Source organism: Eriocheir sinensis, unplaced genomic scaffold (genome assembly GCF_024679095.1).
Source record: "Eriocheir sinensis breed Jianghai 21 unplaced genomic scaffold, ASM2467909v1 Scaffold115, whole genome shotgun sequence".
Taxonomy (NCBI): Eukaryota; Metazoa; Arthropoda; class Malacostraca; order Decapoda; family Varunidae; genus Eriocheir; species Eriocheir sinensis.
This window is the reverse complement of record NW_026110463.1, coordinates 494249-513097: the sequence shown is the minus strand read 5'-3', so window position 1 is coordinate 513097 and position 18849 is coordinate 494249.

Below are 18849 nucleotides of genomic sequence, written 5' to 3'. Positions count from 1 at the left end.
CAGCTGACCAACACCGGAGCGACAACGGGGCGCGGCGAGCACTGCACACCCTGCGGGGCTCCATCGCACTGCCTCGCCTCACACTGTAAAATGGCCGCCCCATAAGTGCCCCGCCATGCCAGGGGCACTCACAAGCTTACCGCTCTTCCGTCATCTTCATGCTAATGTTTTTTTTAAACACAACACCCACTAGGAGGAGTGCCAAAAGCCTGCAGCCACGAGAAAGCCGCCCACGCTAGTGTATACCCGTGAATGAGTCACAGCGTAGCGGCCATCACCGTCACGTCAAGGGCTGCCGCTGTGCAGTCGCCTCGCCCTCTGCCACCGCAGCCACACCGCTGCCCTGCCCGTCCTCTGCTGCTGCTCGGCGGGGTGCCACCATTGGCCTGAAGCTCATATTACCTCGTCTCGGTGTGATAGGCGCCAACGCCGGGGTCGCCCGCGAGCGGACCAATCACATCACAAGAGGTGGTGTTTCCTCAGAGCAGAGAGCGGGGAGGTAGGGGAGGGGAGGAGGGCCGGGCGACGTGGAACATGGCCGCCACGCGCTGGGACCCATATAGCCTAGTACAGCCCCATTATCCTGCCCTAGCGACACCACGCCCCCTTCCTCGTGTCCAAATGAAAGGGTTAACCAGAATCTTCACTCTTTGGTCCCTTCCAATAGTAAACTACATCGCAGCCTCCCTTGAACGGCGTATTCTTAATTAAACTTTTTGCTACAGCTGTCGGCTGCATACTCGCTTAAGAAAATATATTAGAGCATTCTCTCTCTCTCTCTCTCTCTCTCTCTCTCTCTCTCTCTCTCTCATAACTAACCCATGTTGCCAACGAGGGCCGCGCCATTCCCTTCCATCCTTGTATTTCTGTTTCACTGTCAACAATTCCCGGATGACAACACTCGCGAGCGTCAGCAACTTGTCACTATGAGCCACTCAGTGGACAGACGTATTGCCTTACATAATATGTTATACTTATTTAATCCCTAACGACCCGCTGTGTCACACGGGGATTCCAGAAATGGGCTGAACATGTGTTGTTACGCTGCGGCCGTTCCTGCTCGCTGCCGCTTGTACTTTAAATATGTAGTTGTTATGGAGATGAATAGGAGGTGGACACATATATTCCTAACGCTACGGGTGTTCTCGCTGTCACTCAGGGTATTAAATATGTGGTTGTTTATATAAGTATGAATGTTAATATTTTCTATATGTTATAAAAGTTAAAATGTAGGTAAAATGTAATTGTTTGTCTATATAGATATGAATGTTTGTAATCACTCTATGGCTTAAGAGGCAAAATGTAAAATGTATTGTTGTTATTTTATTATTTTTAACATATTTCCGTCTGTCCTCAAACACACACTCGCTCGGTCGCCCCTACACAAAATTTTCGCCGTCCTAGTGGCCACAGATTATTAAAAATGTAATTGTCTATATATGAAATCTATTTTCTTATCTTTTCATTTTTCACAGGGCAGCAATAATATGTTCACATGTCCATATTCTCGCTGGCCTTCAAACACACTCACTCACTCACTCACTCACTCGCTCCCACACATAATATTTTCGACCATCACACACAAAATGTTTAAAGTGCAAAAGTATAGAAAACACTCTTTGGTGCCGCCGTGAGCTTAGTAGAACGCGCGCGCTCCGCTCCTATATTTTAAAGCCAAACCCGCAGTCACAAAGTTGAAAATGCAAATATATAGTCACGCCGGCCTTCAGTGGCGAGAGTCCCCCCCGTTTTGGGAGGATCCACCTGGAGCCTGACAGCCCCGTGCTGTTGATTGGTTTACTGTCAGCATGACAGTTTTGGATGGATGGGTGCGCTTTCATTGATCATGTATTATGTCATCAAGTAGCTACTGTCAGAGTTGTGTTCCGAGACGTTCAGTCCTCATATAGGTTAGGCTTGGTATGTTGTCAGGCGGCACCCTACGTGGTATGTAACGTTGCAATGAAGCGCGACAAAAACTTCAAAGATGTATTTTACATCTGAAATAAAGAAAACGCACTTATTGGAGCAAGTACGAAAGAGTGAACTGAATTTTGTTGCAGGAGATGGAAGGCTTGAAGGAAGGATGGAAAGGATGAAGAGGATTATGATGTGATTGATGTGCGGTGTTCTGGTTTCAATTGCGGTGCGGGATGAAGGTGTGTGCAGTGCGTATCATTGGTGTAAAGCGACATGACTGGTGTTGAGGCCCGCGAAAAGGGTCGAGTTGAAGTGCACGCGAGATACGAAGATAAAGACGAACCACGACATGTCTTGAATAATTGATCTACTCAGTGTTCAAGTCCATGGATCACTGGCGAGGCGGATCCGATTCTACTACATGATATTCAACGAGCGGCTGATTGGTGAAGAGCTACACGGATCCGGGCTCGGCGACTAACCACACCCCGAAGAAAAAAAGTTAATATGTAGCCAAATAAATAAAGTCAGATAGCAGAGGTAGTTTGGAAGTAGCTTTAATTATGACAGTACGGGTAGTGTGCACCAAAAGGGGGAAGGGGAAGGAGGAGGAGGAGGAGGAGGAGGAGGAGGAGGAGGAGGAAGAGAAAATGAGGGAGAAGAAAAAGAAGAAAAGAACAAAAACAAGAAAACGAAGATAAAGAAGAAGAAAAACAAATAGTAGAAAAATGAGAAGAAAAAAAAGACAGAAAAGAGGAAGAAAAGGAAGAAGTAAAAGTAAGGAAGAAAAAGTAGAAGAACAAATAAGGAACAAGAGGAGGAGGAGGAGGAGGAGGAGGAGGAGGTGGAGGGGGAATGAAAGTTAGCAATGATATCGTACCCAGGTGGTGATTGTCATACTTCCCGTGGCTGCAGACTGGACCGTATTGCTTGGTGCCTGATCGCCTCGCCTTGGCCGCTCTTGTTAGCAAAAAAGAGAGTGCGTGGAGGTCCGGAATAATAGGCCAGGCTCGAGACAGCGATAATTGTGGTTGTGTCGCTGCAGAAGTGGCAATCGCGGAGGTTCTTGATTGGTCCTACACACTGGGCTGGAGATCTGTTGACGGTATGGCTGGAGGTGGAAGTAAAGAGAAGAGGAAATGACCTACGAGTCTTGTGATCTAGCTCCTGCTTGCAGTGAAGGAGAGGAAGAAATGAAGTATACGGAGAAGACCTATAATCCCTGTGGTTTTACTCTCGGTGGTAGTGAGCTTGGGGGGAGGAAGGAATGAAGTATAAAGAGAAAATAACCTACGATTCATGTGTTCTTACTCGTCCTTGTAATGAAGTTGAGATGAAGAAATGAAGTTTAGAGGAGAGATAATGGCCTACGATTCCTCAGTTCTAACTCGTCCTCGTAATGAAGTTGAGAAGAAGGAATGAAGTTTAGAGGAGAGAAAATGGCTTACGATTCCTTTGTTCTAACTCGTGCTTGTAATGAAGTTGAGAGGAATGAATGAAATATAGAAGAGAGAAAATGACCTACGACTCCTCTGTTCTAACTCGTGCTTGTAATGAAGTTGAGAGGAAGGAATGAAATATAGAAGAGAGAAAATGACCTACAATTCCTCTGTTCTAACTCGTCCTTGTAATGAAGTTGAGAGGAAGGAATGAAATATAGAAGAGAGAAAATGACCTACGATTCCTCTGTTCTAACTCGTCCTTGTAATGAAGTTGAGAGGAAGGAATGAAGTTTAGAGGAGAGAAAATGGCGAACGATTCCTCTGTTCTAAATCGTGCTTGTAATGAAGTTGAGATGAAGGAATGAAGTTTAGAGGAGAGAAAATGGTCAACGATTCCTGTGCTTTATATTTTGCTTTTATTGAAGTTGAGAAGGAAACGTAGGACAACAAGTATACCACTGCAATTTTTACTGTGATGAATGTGGTTTGAGCGTCAATTAAGAAATTTTTGGGAAGTTGAAGTAATGAACAATTGTTTTTTTTTTATTTACTTCCATATGGAGACATGTTTTTTTCTTTCTTGTCTTGTATAATGAGTGTAATATTGGCGTATCACTGGCAACATTTTCACTAGAAGCTTTATAACAATGATTCAAGTTTTATAACTCTTAATAAAACTTTATTATCCAATTCTTCGTGTGTGTGTGTGTGTGTGTGTGTGTGTGTGTGTGTGTGTGTGTGTGTGTTCCTACTTACTTCTGTTACGTAGAAAGGTCTTTATAATCTTGAGTACATGTGGCCATATAATTGTTGCCTTTAAGGATCATAGTTGTATATTGAACATTTTGAAAGAAAAAAACTCCCCACACACACACACACATGCCCACGCAGGTATAACCAGTTAGCGGAAGTGAGCGGAAAGGTGAGGCGTGTTATTTTGCCCAGTTATTATATTCAACAATGGATGGGCAAACATAAATCTTCTCAAAAGTAGTTTTCTAACGGTATGGGCGGCTGTTTTTATGAAAGGAAGTAGAAGCCAGAGCCTAAGCCTGAACCAGTGCCCGTGCCAGAGCCTAAGCCTGAACCAGTGCCCGTGCCTGAGCCTGAGCCTGAACCAGTTCCCGTGCCTGAGCCTGAGCCTGAACCAGTTCCCGTGCCAGAGCCTGAGCCTGAACCAGTTCCCGTGCCTGAGCCTGAGCCTGAACCAGTGCCCGTGCCTGAGCCTGAGCCTGAACCAGTTCCCGTGCCTGAGCCTGAGCCTGAACCAGTGCCCGTGCCTGAGCCTGAGCCTGAACCAGTTCCCGTGCCAGAGCCTGAGCCTGAACCAGTGCCCGTGCCAGAGCCTGAGCCTGAACCAGTTCCCGTGCCAGAGCCTGTGCCTGAACCAGTGCCCGTGCCAGAGCCTAAACCAGTGCCCGTGCCAGAGTATGAGCCTGAACCAGTCCGTTAAAACACTCTGAGTGGCACACACACACACACACACACACACACACACACACACACACACACACACACACACACACACACACGAAAGACTGAGTCCGCTAAAATACACTGACTGGCACACACACAAACACAGCCTGGCACGGGCACTGGTTCAGGCTCAGGCTCTGGCACGGGCACTGGTTCAGGCTCAGGCTCTGGCACGGGAACTGGTTCAGGTTCAGGGTCTGGCACGGGAACTGGTTCAGGCTCAGGCTCTGGCACGGGCACTGGATCAGGCTCAGGCTCTGGCACGGGCACTGGTTCAGGCTCAGGCTCTGGCACGGGCACTGGTTCAGGCTCAGGCTCTGGCACGGGCACTGGATCAGGCTCAGGCTCTGGCACGGGCACTGGTTCAGGCTCAGGCTCTGGCACGGGCACTGGTTCAGGCTCAGGCTCTAGCACAGGCACTGGTTCAGGCTCAGGCTCTGGCACGGGCACTGGTTCAGGCTCAGGCTCTGGCACGGGCACTGGTTCAGGTTCAGGCTCTGGCACGGGCACTGGTTCAGGTTCAGGCTCTGGCACGGGCACTGGTTCAGGCTCAGGCTCTAGCACAGGCACTGGTTCAGGCTCAGGCTCTGGCACGGGCACTGGTTCAGGCTCAGGCTCTGGCACGGGCACTGGTTCAGGCTCAGGCTCTGGCACGGGCACTGGTTCAGGCTCAGGCTCTGGGACGGGCACTGGTTCAGGCTCAGGCTCTGGCACGGGCACTGGTTCAGGCTCAAGCTCTGGCACGGGCACTGGTTCAACTCAGGCTCTGGCACGGGCACTGGTTCAGGCTCAGGCTCTGGCACGGGAACTGGTTCAGGTTCAGGCTCTGGCACAGGCACTGGTTCAGGCTCAGGCTCTGGCACGGGCACTGGTTCAGGCTCAGGCTCTGGTACGGGCACTGGTTCAGGCTCAGGCTCTGGCACGGGCACTGGTTCAGGCTCAGGCTCTAGCACAGGCACTGGTTCAGGCTCAGGCTCTGGCACGGGCACTGGTTCAGGCTCAGGCTCTAGCACAGGCACTGGTTCAGGCTCAGGCTCAGGCACGGGCACTGGTTCAGGCTCAGGCTCTGGCACGGGCACTGGTTCAGGCTCAGGCTCTAGCAAAGGCACTGGTTCAGGCTCAGGCTCTGGCACAGGCACTGGTTCAGGATCAGGCTCTGGCACGGGCACTGGTTCAGGCTCAGGCTCTGGCACGGGCACTGGTTCAGGCTCAGGCTCTGGCACGGGCACTGGTTCAGGCTCAGGCTCTGGCACGGGCACTGGTTCAGGCTCAGGCTCAGGCACGGGCACTGGTTCAGGCTCAGGCTCTGGCACGGGCACTGGTTCAGGCTCAGGCTCTGGCACGGGCACTGGTTCAGGCTCAGGCTCTAGCACAGGCACTGGTTCAGGCTCAGGCTCTGGCACGGGCACTGGTTCAGGCTCAGGCTCTGGCACGGGCACTGGTTCAGGCTCAGGCTCTGGCACGGGCACTGGCTCAGGCTAAGGCTCTGGCACGGGCGCTGGTTCAGGCTCAGACTCAGACACAGGCACTGGTTAAGGCTCACGCTCTGGCACGGGCACTGGTTCAGGCTCAGGCTCTGGCACGGGCACTGGTTCAGGCTCACGCTCTGGCACGGGCACTGGTTCAGGCTCACGCTCTGGCACGGGCACTGGTTCAGGCTCAGGCTCTGGCACGGGCACTGGTTCAGGCTCAGGCTCTGGCACGGGCACTGGTTCAGGCTCAGGCTCTGGCACGGGCACTGGTTCAGGCTCAGGCTCTGGCACGGGCACTGGTTCAGGCTCAGGCTCTGGCACGGGCACTGGTTCAGGCTCAGGCTCTTGCACGGGCACTGGTTCAGGCTCAGGCTCAGGCACGGGCACTGGTTCAGGCTCAGGCTCTGGCACGGGCACTGGTTCAGGCTCAGGCTCTGGCACGGGCACTGGTTCAGGCTCACGCTCTGGCACGGGCACTGGTTCAGGCTCAGGCTCTGGCACGGGCACTGGTTCAGGCTCAGGCTCTGGCACGGGCACTGGTTCAGGCTCATGCTCTGGCACGGGCACTGGTTCAGGCTCAGGCTCTGGCACGGGCACTGGTTCAGGCTCAGGCTCTGGCACGTGCACTGGTTCAGGCTCAGGCTCTGGCACGTACACTGGTTCAGGCTCAGGCTCTGGCACGGGCACTGGTTCAGGCTCAGGCTCTGGCACGTACACTGGTTCAGGCTCAGGCTCTGGCACGTGCACTGGTTCAGGCTCAGGCTCTGGCACGTACACTGGTTCAGGCTCAGGCTCTGGCACGGGCACTGGTTCAGGCTCAGGCTCTGGCACGTACACTGGTTCAGGCTCAGGCTCTGGCACGGGCACTGGTTCAGGCTCAGGCTCTGGCACGTACACTGGTTCAGGCTCAGGCTCTGGCACGTACACTGGTTCAGGCTCAGGCTCTGGCACGTACACTGGTTCAGGCTCAGGCTCTGGCACGTACACTGGTTCAGGCTCAGGCTCTGGCACGTACACTGGTTCAGGCTCAGGCTCTGGCACGGGCACTGGTTCAGGCTCAGGCTTTGGCACGGGCACTGGTTCAGGCTCAGGCTCTGGCACGGGCACTGGTTCAGGCTCAGGCTCTGGCACGTACACTGGTTCAGGCTCAGGCTCTGGCACGGGCACTGGTTCAGGCTCAGGCTTTGGCACGGGCACTGGTTCAGGCTCAGGCTCTGGCACGGGCACTGGTTCAGGGCGTGTGATTAACAGGCGTGTTGTTTACTGGCGTCTATTTGGCGGGTATTTAATTCAGCATGTCTAGAGGACGATTCCGATGTGAAGGAGGCCTCTTCCGTGAAGGAGTCGCCGGCCAACACCTCTGCTGGGCTAGGGCCGGCAGCCTCCTCCTCTTCGGGCCCCGCGCAAGAGACATCCTCGTCCGCCTCAAGGTTTCGATTGAAAACTCGAGACGCCGCAAACGTTAGCTGGAATATTGGGCCACACAAACACAAGACCGAGTCCGTTAAAACACACTGACACACACACACACACACACACACACACACACACACACACACACACACACACACACACACACACACACACACACACACACAACTTAAATTCATAACAAGAACTGGGCCCAAATCCCACATACAGACATAGGTCAAAGTTATGAATAAACAACAACAACAACAACAACAACAACATTCAGATATAAGATAATAGGCTACACTTTTTTGGGGGAGGGGGAGGGGGGAGAAAAAGGATGGGGGGAGCAGGGTCAATCATACTCACTCTGGCCTACTCTAGAATCTAAAGGCAGATTAGTTTAAACGTCGCATTACTATTTATTTACAGTTATGTGGCTAGTTTGGCTTCGGTAGTTCTTGGGGGATAGAGTTAGAAGTGTTGGAAATCCACAGAGTAAAGTCGACGTATTACAAACTTACTCGTAAAGGAAAGGGATATAAAAAAAATCAATATAACCAGCTGACCACGCCTTCAAAAACGGGTTAAAATAGACAAATCGCCCACACTATTGTTAATGAAGACTATGATAAAACAGTACTTTCCTATGCATACAAACCGAGTCATATCTTTCTTTTATATTTAGATTTTTTCGAGCTACATTCTTTCCCTTCAAGGTAAGTCCATAGTTTTAAACGTCTCAGACTGCCGCCCATTGCGACTATTTCCCAAGGCCAGAGAACAGATTAACCGGGTGTTCATGGCTAGCAGTTTCCCAGTTCAAGGTGCAGAATTCGTGTAAAATAATCGCCAGTATCACAAAACAGTCCGCGAAAACACCAGCAACTTCCACGAGAAGCCACAGAGAAGATTAACCGGCTGTTCATTAATTAAGGGTGGGCGAGAACCGACTCTAGAAACGATTCCTTAGATAATAATGCGCAAGAGACTCGATTTTCAACCCTGGGAAATCGATTCCTCTATTTCACCTTACGCAGTTCCTTTCCCATCCCTCCCCAAGCGCTTGTTCTGTCCTCTTACACCTCACAGTTCGCCCTCATCCTCACTCTATTTGGTTATTCCTCTCCCCCTAACACACCCTCGCGTATGTATATGTTCTTTCCTCCTTCTACTACTATATATTTTATACTACTCTTCCACAGAAGAGAGACATAAGATGGCGGAATTGCTGCGTGGAAATTCACCATTTTAAGGAAACAATGGAAAGAGGGGCGGTGGTGGCGGAGTTCCTTCTCTTCACTCAATCTTTCACGTCCATCTCAAAACTTACAAGCACTGCAACAACCGCTGTCACCACTTAGTTCATCGATTTTAATATTCCAGCTAACGTTTGCGGCGTCTCAAATTTTCAATCGAAACCTTGAGGCGGACGAGGATGTTTCTTGCGCGGGGCCCGAAGAGGAGGAGACTGCCGGCCCTAGCCCAGCAGAGGTGCAGGCCGGCGACACCTTCACGGAAGAGGCCTCCTCCACCTCGGCATCGTCCCCGAGACATTCCGAATTAAATACCCGCCAAATAGACGCCCGTAAACAACACGCCCGTTAATCACACGGCCTGAACCAGTGCCCGTGCCAGAGCCTGAGCCTGAACCACTGCCCGTGCCAGAGCCTGAGCCTGAACCAGTGCCCGTGCCAGAGCCTGGGCCTGAACCAGTGCACGTGCCAGAGCCTGAGCCTGAACCAGTGCCCGTGCCAGAGCCTAAGCCTGAACCAGTGCCCGTGCCCGTGCCAGAGCCTGAGCCTGAACCAGTGCCCGTGCCAGAGCCTGAGCCTGAACCAGTGCCCGTGCCAGAGCCTGAGCCTGAACCAGTGCCCGTGCCAGAGCCTGAGCCTGAACCAGTGCCCGTGCCAGAGCCTGAGCCTGAACCAGTGCCCGTGCCAGAGCCGGAACCTGAACCAGTGCCCATGCCAGAGCCTGAGCCTGAACAAGTGCCCGTGCCAGAGCCTGAGCCTGAACCAGTGCCCGTGCCAGAGCCTGAGCCTGAACCAGTGCCCGTGCCAGAGCCTGAGCCTGAACCAGTGCCCGTGCCAGAGCCTGAGCCTGAACCAGTGCCCGTGCCTGAGCCTGAGCCTGAACCAGTGCCCGTGCCTGAGCCTGAGCCTGTACCAGTGCCCGTGCCAGAGCCTGAGCCTGAGCCAGTGCCCGTGCCTGAGCCTGAACCAGTGCCCGTGCCTGAGCCTGAGCCTGTACCAGTGCCCGTGCCAGAGCCTGAGCCTGAGCCAGTGCCCGTGCCTGAGCCTGAACCAGTGCCCGTGCCAGAGCCTGAGCCTGAACCAGTGCCCGTGCCAGAGCCTGAGCCTGAACCAGTGCCCGTGCCAGAGCCTGAGCCTGAACCAGTGCCCGTGCCAGAGCCTGGGCCTGAACCAGTGCCCGTGCCAGAGCCTGAGCCTGAACCAGTGCCCGTGCCAGAGCCTGGGCCTGAACCAGTGCATGTGCCAGAGCCTGAGCCTGAACCAGTGCCCGTGCCAGAGCCTGAGCCTGAGCCTGAACCAGTGCCCGTGCCAGAGCCTGAGCCTGAACCAGTGCCCGTGCCAGAGCCTGAGCCTGAACCAGTGCCCGTGCCAGAGCCTGAGCCTGAACCAGTGCTCGTGCCTGAGCCTGAGCCTGAACCAGTGCCCGTGCCAGAGCCTGAGCCTGAACCAGTGCCCGTGCCAGAGCCTGAGCCTGAACCAGTGCCTGTGCCAGAGCCTGTGCCTGAGCCTGAACCAGTGCCCGTGCCTGAGCCTGAGCCTGAACCAGTGCCCGTGCCAGAGCCTGAGCCTGAACCAGTGCCTGTGCCAGAGCCTGTGCCTGAGCCTGAGCCTGAACCAGTGCCTGTGCCAGAGCCTGTGCCTGAGCCTGAGCCTGAACCAGTGCCCGTGCCAGAGCCTGAGCCTGAACCAGTGCCCGTGCCTGAGCCTGAGCCTGAACCAGTGCCCGTGCCAGAGCCTGAGCCTGAACCAGTGCACGTGCCAGCCTGAGCCTGAACCAGTGCCCGTGCCTGAGCCTGAGCCTGAACCAGTGCCCGTGCCAGAGTCTGAGCCTGAACCAGTGCCCGTGCCTGAGCCTGAGCCTGAACCAGTGCCCGTGCCAGAGTCTGAGCCTGAACCAGTGCCCGTGCCAGAGTCTGAGCCTGAACCAGTGCCCGTGCCAGAGCCTGAGCCTGAACCAGTGCCCGTGCCAGAGCCTGAGCCTGAACCAGTGCCCGTGCCAGAGTCTGAGCCTGAACCAGTGCCCGTGCCAGAGTCTGAGCCTGAACCAGTGCCCGTGCCTGAGCCTGAGCCTGAACCAGTGCCCGTGCCTGAGCCTGAGCCTGAACCAGTGCCCGTGCCTGAGTCTGAGCCTGAACCAGTGCCCGTGCCAGAGTCTGAGCCTGAACCAGTGCCCGTGCCAGAGCCTGAGCCTGAACCAGTGCCCGTGCATGAGTCTGAGCCTGAACCAGTGACCGTTCCAGATTCTGTGACTGAACCAGTGCTCGTGCCTGAGTCTGAGCCTGAACCAGTGCCCGTTCCAGAGTCTGAGCCTGAACCAGTGCCCGTGCCAGAGCCTGAGCCTGAACCAGTGCCCGTGCTAGAGCTTGAGCCTGAACCGATGCCCGTGCCAGAGCCTGAGCCTGAACCAGTGCCCGTGCCAGAGCCTGAGCCTGAACCAGTGCCCGTGCCAGAGCCTGAGCCTGAACCAGTGCCCGTGCCAGAGCCTGAGCCTGAACCAGTGCCCGTGCCTGAGCCTGAACCAGTGCCCGTGCCAGAGCCTGAGCCTGAACCAGTGCCCGTGCCTGAGCCTGAGCCTGAACCAGTGCCCGTGCCAGAGCCTGAGCCTGAACCAGTGCCCGTGCTAGAGCCTGAGCCTGAACCAGTGCCCGTGCCAGAGCCTGAGCCTGAACCAGTGCCTGTACTAGAGCTTGAGCCTGAACCAGTGCCCGTGCCAGAGCCTGAGCCTGAAACAGTGCCTGTGCTAGAGCTTGAGCCTGAACCGATGCCCTTGCCTGAGCCTGAGCCAGAATAAGTGTCCGTGCCAGAACCTGAGCCTGAACCAGTGCCCGTGCCAGAACCTGAGCCTGAACCAGTGCCCGTGCCAGAACCTGAGCCTGAATCAGTGCCCTTGCCAGAGCCAGAGCCTGAACCAGTGCCCGTGCCAGAGCCTGAGCCTGAACCAGTGCCCGTGCCAATGCCTGAACCATTGCCCGTGCCAGAGCCTGAGCCTGAACCAGTTCCCGTGCCAGAGTCCGTTGAAACACACTGACTGGTACAAACAAACACAAGACTGAGTCCGTAAAAACACACTGACACACAAACACAAACACAAAACTGAGTCTGTTAAAACTCACTGACAGGCACACACACAAACACAAGACTGAGTCTGTTAAAACACACTGACACACACACAAACACAAGACTGAGTCTGTTAAAACACACTGACACACACACAAACACAAGACTGAGTTTGTTAAAATACACTGACAGGCACACACAAACACAAGACTGAGTCTGTTAAAACACACTGACACACAAACACAAACACAAGACTGAGTCTGTTAAAACACACTGACAGGCACACACACAAACACAAGACTGAGTCTGTTAAAACACACTGACACACACACAAACACAAGACTGAGTTTGTTAAAACACACTAACAGGCACACACAAACACAAGAATGAGGCTGTTAAAACACACCGACACACAAACACATATACAAAACTGAGTCTGTTAAAACACACTGACACACACACACAAACACAAGACTGAGTCTGTTAAAACAGACTGATTGGCACACACACACACACACACACACACACACACACACACACACACACACACACACACACACACACACACACGACTGAGTCCGTTAAAACACAATGACTGGCAAACACAAACAAAAGACCGAGTCCCTCAAAACACAGTGACTGACACACACACAAACACAGCCTGAGCCTGAACCAGTGTTCGTGCGAGAGCCTGAGCCTGAACCAGTGTTCGTGCGAGAGCCTGAGCCTGAACCAGTGCCCGTGCCTGAGCCTAAGCCTGAACCAGTGTTCGTGCGAGAGCCTGAGCCTGAACCAGTGCCCGTGCCTGAGCCTAAGCCTGAACCAGTGTTCGTGCGAGAGCCTGAGCCTGAACCAGTGCCCGTGCCTGAGCCTGAACCAGTGTCCGTGCCTGAGCCTGAACCAGTGTCCATGCCCGAGCCTGAGGCTGAACCAGCGCCCGTGCCAGAGTCTGAGCCTGAACCAGTGTCCGTGCCTGAGCCTGAGCCTGAACCAGTGCCCGTGCCAGAGCCTGAGCCTGAACCAGCGCCCGTGTCAAAGCCTGAGCCAGAACCAGTGCTTGTGCCGGTGCCAGAGCCTGAGACTGAACCAATGCCCGTGCCAGAGCTTGAGCCTGAACCAGTGCTCTTACCTGAGCCTGAGCCTGAGCCTGAACCAGTGCCCGTGCCTGAACCTGAGCCTGAACCAGTGCCCGTGCCTGAGCCTGAGCCTGAACCAGTGCCCGTGCCAGAACCTGAGCCTAAATCATTGCCCTTGCCAGAGACTGAGCCTGAACCAGTGCCCGTGCCAATGCCTGAATCAGTTCCCCAGCCAGAGCCAGAGCCTGAACCAGTGCCTATGTCAAAGCCTGAGCTTGAACCAGTGCCTGTGTCAAAGCCTGAGCCTGAACCAGTGCCCGTGCCCGTGCCAGAGCCTGAGCCTGAACCAGTGCCCGTGCCAATGCCTGAATAAGTCAGAGCCTGAGCCTGAACCAGTGCCTATGTCAAAGCCTGAGCCTGAACCAGTGCCTATGTCAAAGCCTGAGCTTGAACCAGTGCCTGTGTCAAAGCCTGAGCCTGAACCAGTGCCCGTGACAGAGTCTGAGCCTGAACCAGAACCCTTGCCAGAGCCTGAGCCTGAACCAGTACCCTTGCCTGAGCCTGCGCCTGTTCCAGTATCAGTGCCAGAGCCTGAGCCTGATCCTGTCCCAGTGCCCGTGCCAGAGCCTGAGCCTGAACCAGTGCCCGTGACAGAGTCTGAGCCTGAACCAGAACCCTTGCCAGAGCCTGAGCCTGAACCAAAACCCTTGCCTGAGCCTGAGCCTGAACCAGTAGCCGTGCCAGAGCATGAGCCTGGACCAGTCCCTGTGCCTGAGCCTGAACCTGAACCATTGCACGTGCCAGAGCCTGAGCCTAAACAAGCGCCCGTGCCAGAGCCTGAACAAGTGCCCGTGCCTGAGCCTGAGCCTGAGCCAGTGCCCGTGCCAGAGCCTGAGCTTGAACCAGTGCCCGTCCCTAGGGCTGAGCCTGAACAAGTGCCCGTGCCAGAGCCTTAGGCTGAAGACTCTGCCCGTACCTGAGTCTGAGCCTGAACCAATGCCCGTGCCAGAGCCTGAGCCTGTACCAGTGCCCATGCCAGAGCCTCAGCCTGAACCAGTGCCCGTGCCTGAGTCTGAGCCTGAACCAGTGCACGTGCCAAAGCCTGAGCCTGAACCAGTGCCCGTGCCAGAACCTGAGCCTGAACCAGTGCCCGTGTCTGAGCCTGAGCCTGAACCAGTGCCCATGCCAGAACCTGAGCCATAACCAGTGCCCGTGTCTGAGCCTGAGCCTGAATCAGTGCCTGTGCCAGAGCCTGAGCCTGAACCAGTGCCCATGCCAGAACCATGACCCTGCACTTGCAACTTTTCCACAACATAAGAAAAAAAACATTTATCAGAAAGTGGAGCAATGCCGCTGTAAAGGGTTATGACCATGGAGGTATTATGGGAGGAGCCGCCATGACGTCACGAACGCGAAGCCAACGCGCTATTGGTCCGCTGTCTCCCACCCCCTTTAGACTCAAAACATATATCAGCTGATCCAGTGGACGCATTGAAAGTGCATACAATCCCTGCCTTTTCTGAGTGTAGGTAGGAACAACCCCTCACGTAACTATTGCTTAATGACACTTTCATAAGCAGGTCTGGGTGCGAGAGAGATTTAGGGTCTTAGTGAGCTCTGATCTCCGTCCAAGAGCACAGTGTAGTCAAGCTAGAAATCGAGCAAATAGGGTACTGGGATTTATTTCTGGGAGCGTAAGCTACAGAAGCCTCGAAGTCTTCTTCAAAGTATATTTAGTATTAGTTAGACCTCATCTTGACTATGCGGTTCAGTTCTGGTCACCTTACTATAGAATGGATATCAAAATGTTAGAATTGGTGCAGAGGAGGATGACTAAGATGATTCAGGGGCTGAGAAACTTGCCATACAAGGAAAGACTCAAACTGTCAAACTTGCATTCTCTAGAAAGGCGAAAGGTGCGTGGAGACATGATCGAGGTTTATAAATGGATGAAGGGCTTTAATAAGGGAGACATTCATAAGGTTTTGTTGGTAAGAGAACCGGGTAGGACACGAAGTAATGGGTTTAAACTGGATACATTCAGATTCAACAGGGACAGAGGCAAAAATTGGTTTACTAACAGAGTGGTGGATGAGTGGAATAGGCTTAGCAGTCATGTGGTGAGTGCCAATACAATTGTCACATTAAAAAATAGATTAGATAAATTCATGGACAGCGATATTAGGTGGGGTTAGATACACAGGAGCTTAGGTTCAAAGGAGCTGCCTTGTACAGGCCTACCGGCCTCTTGTAGACTCCTACGTTCTTATGTTCTTATGTTCATATGGCCGTACGAAAAGGGAGCGTAGTGGTTCTACATCATTTCACAGGTGAGTTGAGAACTTTATAACCAGATAGGGCTATATGATAGAAATCTGCAGTTCTGTTGTACACTGACATTGAGGTTACCAGGCGGTTGCCAGGGTACCTGTCCTCGACCCGGGCTGAGCTGTATGCCATACTTGAGGCTCTCCACACTGTAGCAGCTTTCCGCAAAGATGTATACTTGTTTGTCGATAGCCAGGTTGCATTACATAAACTTGTGTCATCCTCCCCTACAGACTGTGATCTTGTAACTAAGTGCCTGACTGCCCCCCGTGCCCTTGAGGCCGCAGGTGCCACGGTGCCCTCCCATGTGGGCAGCCAGCACAATGAAAAGACAGACTGCCTTGGTCGACGTGCCCTTCAGGATGACACAGTGGACCCTGGCACTGACTATACGCTTAGTTATGTTAAGAATATAATTAGGGATTATTTCCATAATAACATTGCTACCCAACTCAGACACTGCTGTGACAATGGCAGCACCAGCAGCCTCCATTATGCAAGTGTCTCCCACCACTGTGTTTACCCCTATGGGCGACAGTGCACCTCGCGATGTGGTAGGAATGCGCCTTAGGCTAGGCTATAGGTACTACTGGGTGGTTAGTATCTCCCTTGTGCCTTCTGCACTCAGGCCGAGGGGCCACACACTGCAACACTATGTCATGGAATGCCGCCTTTCATTGCTTTTTTTTTGAGCCAAGAGACTGCCTTGACCTTAAGGCTGGGATCACACGAGCCACTTTTAGTGGTCAGTGGCCGCCACAAAAAGTGGCCACCACAAAAAATGGTCACTACGAAAAATGGTGGGTAGGTGCAACATTCACACGAGCCACTCGGTGGCAGCCACTAATGAGGTCAGCACGTGGCGTTATGGATCTCGTAGAGGCAGCAGCTGTCTGTGCTCTCTTGGTAAAAAGCGCTGAAGAAAGTACTGCCATGGGTTCACCCCATATATACTTAGCAACAGACTACTGCGTGTAGTGTTCCACACATCATTTACAGAGCTAAAAGAACACGATATTTTTTTTACGACTTCAGGAGGTCACAGGATAGGTTTAATCATCTTATGACAATAACTGGTCCACGTATAACACGGCAGGACATCAACACGAGGAATTGTGACCCAGTAGAAGAGAGACTTGCGGCAATTTTAATATAAGACTGAACATGAAGAATATTAAGTCACATTAAATGTAGTTTATTGACAATTCAGCAGTCCTTGCGGTTACCTAACTGTGAGGGCAACTACCAACTTAGCGGGCGAACGACCGGGGCACTCCTGCCGCCCGCCCGCATCTTGCCGTTCGAAGCGGTTCAACTACCGAGGCGCAGCGAACCACCTGCTTCACTCCCGCTGCTCGTTCGCCTGACGCCGTTCGACGCCTCGGTCGACTGAATCACCGAGGCTTCTCAACCCGCTATGGGAGGCAACTTGGTGGCCGCCAGCGCCTTCCGCATCAGACAGCGACCGAGCCTCGCCCTGAACACTTGCTTCTACTAAAGCTCCAGCCCTGGTCTCACTCGGGCTAACTCAGATACCGTGGGCTCGTTCTGGGTGCCTTACCTCTCCCTCTCCACGCCCTGGACTCCCGGTACTGCTGGGACCCTGACGCCCAGTGTTTCTCCTGCGCCTCCCTCGTCCACAACGTCTACATCACTTCAAGGACGAAGCTGTGCTGCCTCGTCATTGCCACTCTGGACGAGACGCTCAGAAGAGGAAGAAGCCTAGCAACGGGTCATTGCTGAGTCCGGCGTGCTGAAGCCTTCGTGTTGGAGACTTCAGATTGTAAGGCCTGTTTTGGGGTTTTCTACTGTACTTAAAGTAAACTGGTGTCTAACCATTTATCTTGTTGTTTGTTATCCCTTCCGATTACAGCACCCAACATTGGATCCTTGACATGTGGCGACCTCGCCAGGATTGGGTCAACTGCTAATCAGGAAGGGTTGGCTTGTTTAGTCGCCTTTGCGCGCCACTTGCTGTCTGCGCCCCGGAAGTGAGTGTTTAATCCTTCACCGTTCTTTTGGGCTGTTGTACGCCCACGGTGGGATTTGTTGGTGCTGCCATAGCCCTTTTTCAGCCCTTGTGCTGCCCTTATCACCCAATCACTCGTTTGAGTATTGGGTTGGCTTTACGCCTTTAGTACCCTTTTTGCAGGGCTTTTTCCTACTTTTTCTTGTTTCCTTTTGTGTCTTGACTCTTCACGTTTGTTTTGGTTCTGTGTTACATTTTCTTGGTCTGTTTTTTGTTGTTGGGTCTTATTGGTGTCATTACCTGTTGGGTTTATACTTTTTTGCTTTGTTGTCCATATTAACCATGTCCAGCTTTGAGGTGTTTAAAGCTCAGGCTGTAGCCTTGGGGCTGGAGGGTGAGGATCTCGGTCGGAGAAGAGAAGCGTCTCCTCGCCGAGAGAGAGGAAAAGCGTCTCCTCGCCGAGAGAGGAAAAGCGTCTCCTTGCCGAGAGAGGAAAAGCGTCTCCTCGCCGAGAGAGAGGAGAAGCGTCTCCTCGCCGAGAGAGAGGAGAAGCGTCTCCTCGCCGAGAGAGAGGAGAAGCGTCTCCTCGCCGAGAGAGAGGAGAAGCGTCTCCTCGCCGAGAGAGAGGAAAAGCGTCTCCTCGCCGAGAGAGAGGAAAAGCGTCTCCTCGCCGAGAGAGAGGAAAAGCGTCTCCTCGCCGAGAGAGAGGAAAAGCGTCTCCTGGCCGAGAGAGGAAAAGCGTCTCCTCGCCGAGAGAGAGGAGAAGCGTCTCCTCGCCGAGAGAGGAAAAGCGTCTCCTCGCCGAGTGATCGGACAAGCGTCTCATCGCCGAGAGAGGAAAAGCGTCTCCTCGCCGAGAGAGAGGAAAAGCGTCTCCTCGCCGAGAGAGAGGAAAAGCGTCTCCTCGCCGAGAGAGGAAAAGCGTCTCCTTGCCGAGAGAGGAAAAGCGTCTCCTTGCCGAGAGAGAGGAAAAGCGTCTCCTCGCAGAGAGAGGAAAAGCGTCTCCTGGCCGAGAGAGAAAAGCGTCTCCTCGCCGAGAGAGAGGAAAGCGTCTCCTCGCCGCGAGAGAGGTAAAGCGTCTCCTCGCCGCGAGAGAGGAAAAGCGTCTCCTCGCCGAGATCGGAAGAGCGTCTCCTCGCCGAGAGAGGAAAGCGTCTCCTCGCCGAGAGAGAGGAAAGCGTCTCCTCGCCGAGAGAGGAAAAGCGTGTCCTCGCCGCTAGTGAGGAAAAGCGTCTCCTCGCCGAGAGAGAGGAAAAGCGTCTCCTCGCCGAGAGAGGAAAGCGTCTCCTCGCCGAGAGAGGAAAAGCGTCTCCTCGCCGAGAGAGAGGAAAGCGTCTCCTCGCCGAGAGAGAGGAAAAGCGTCTCCTCGCCGAGAGAGAGGAAAGCGTCTCCTCGCCGAGAGAGGAAAAGCGTCTCCTCGCCGAGAGAGGAAAAGCGTCTCCT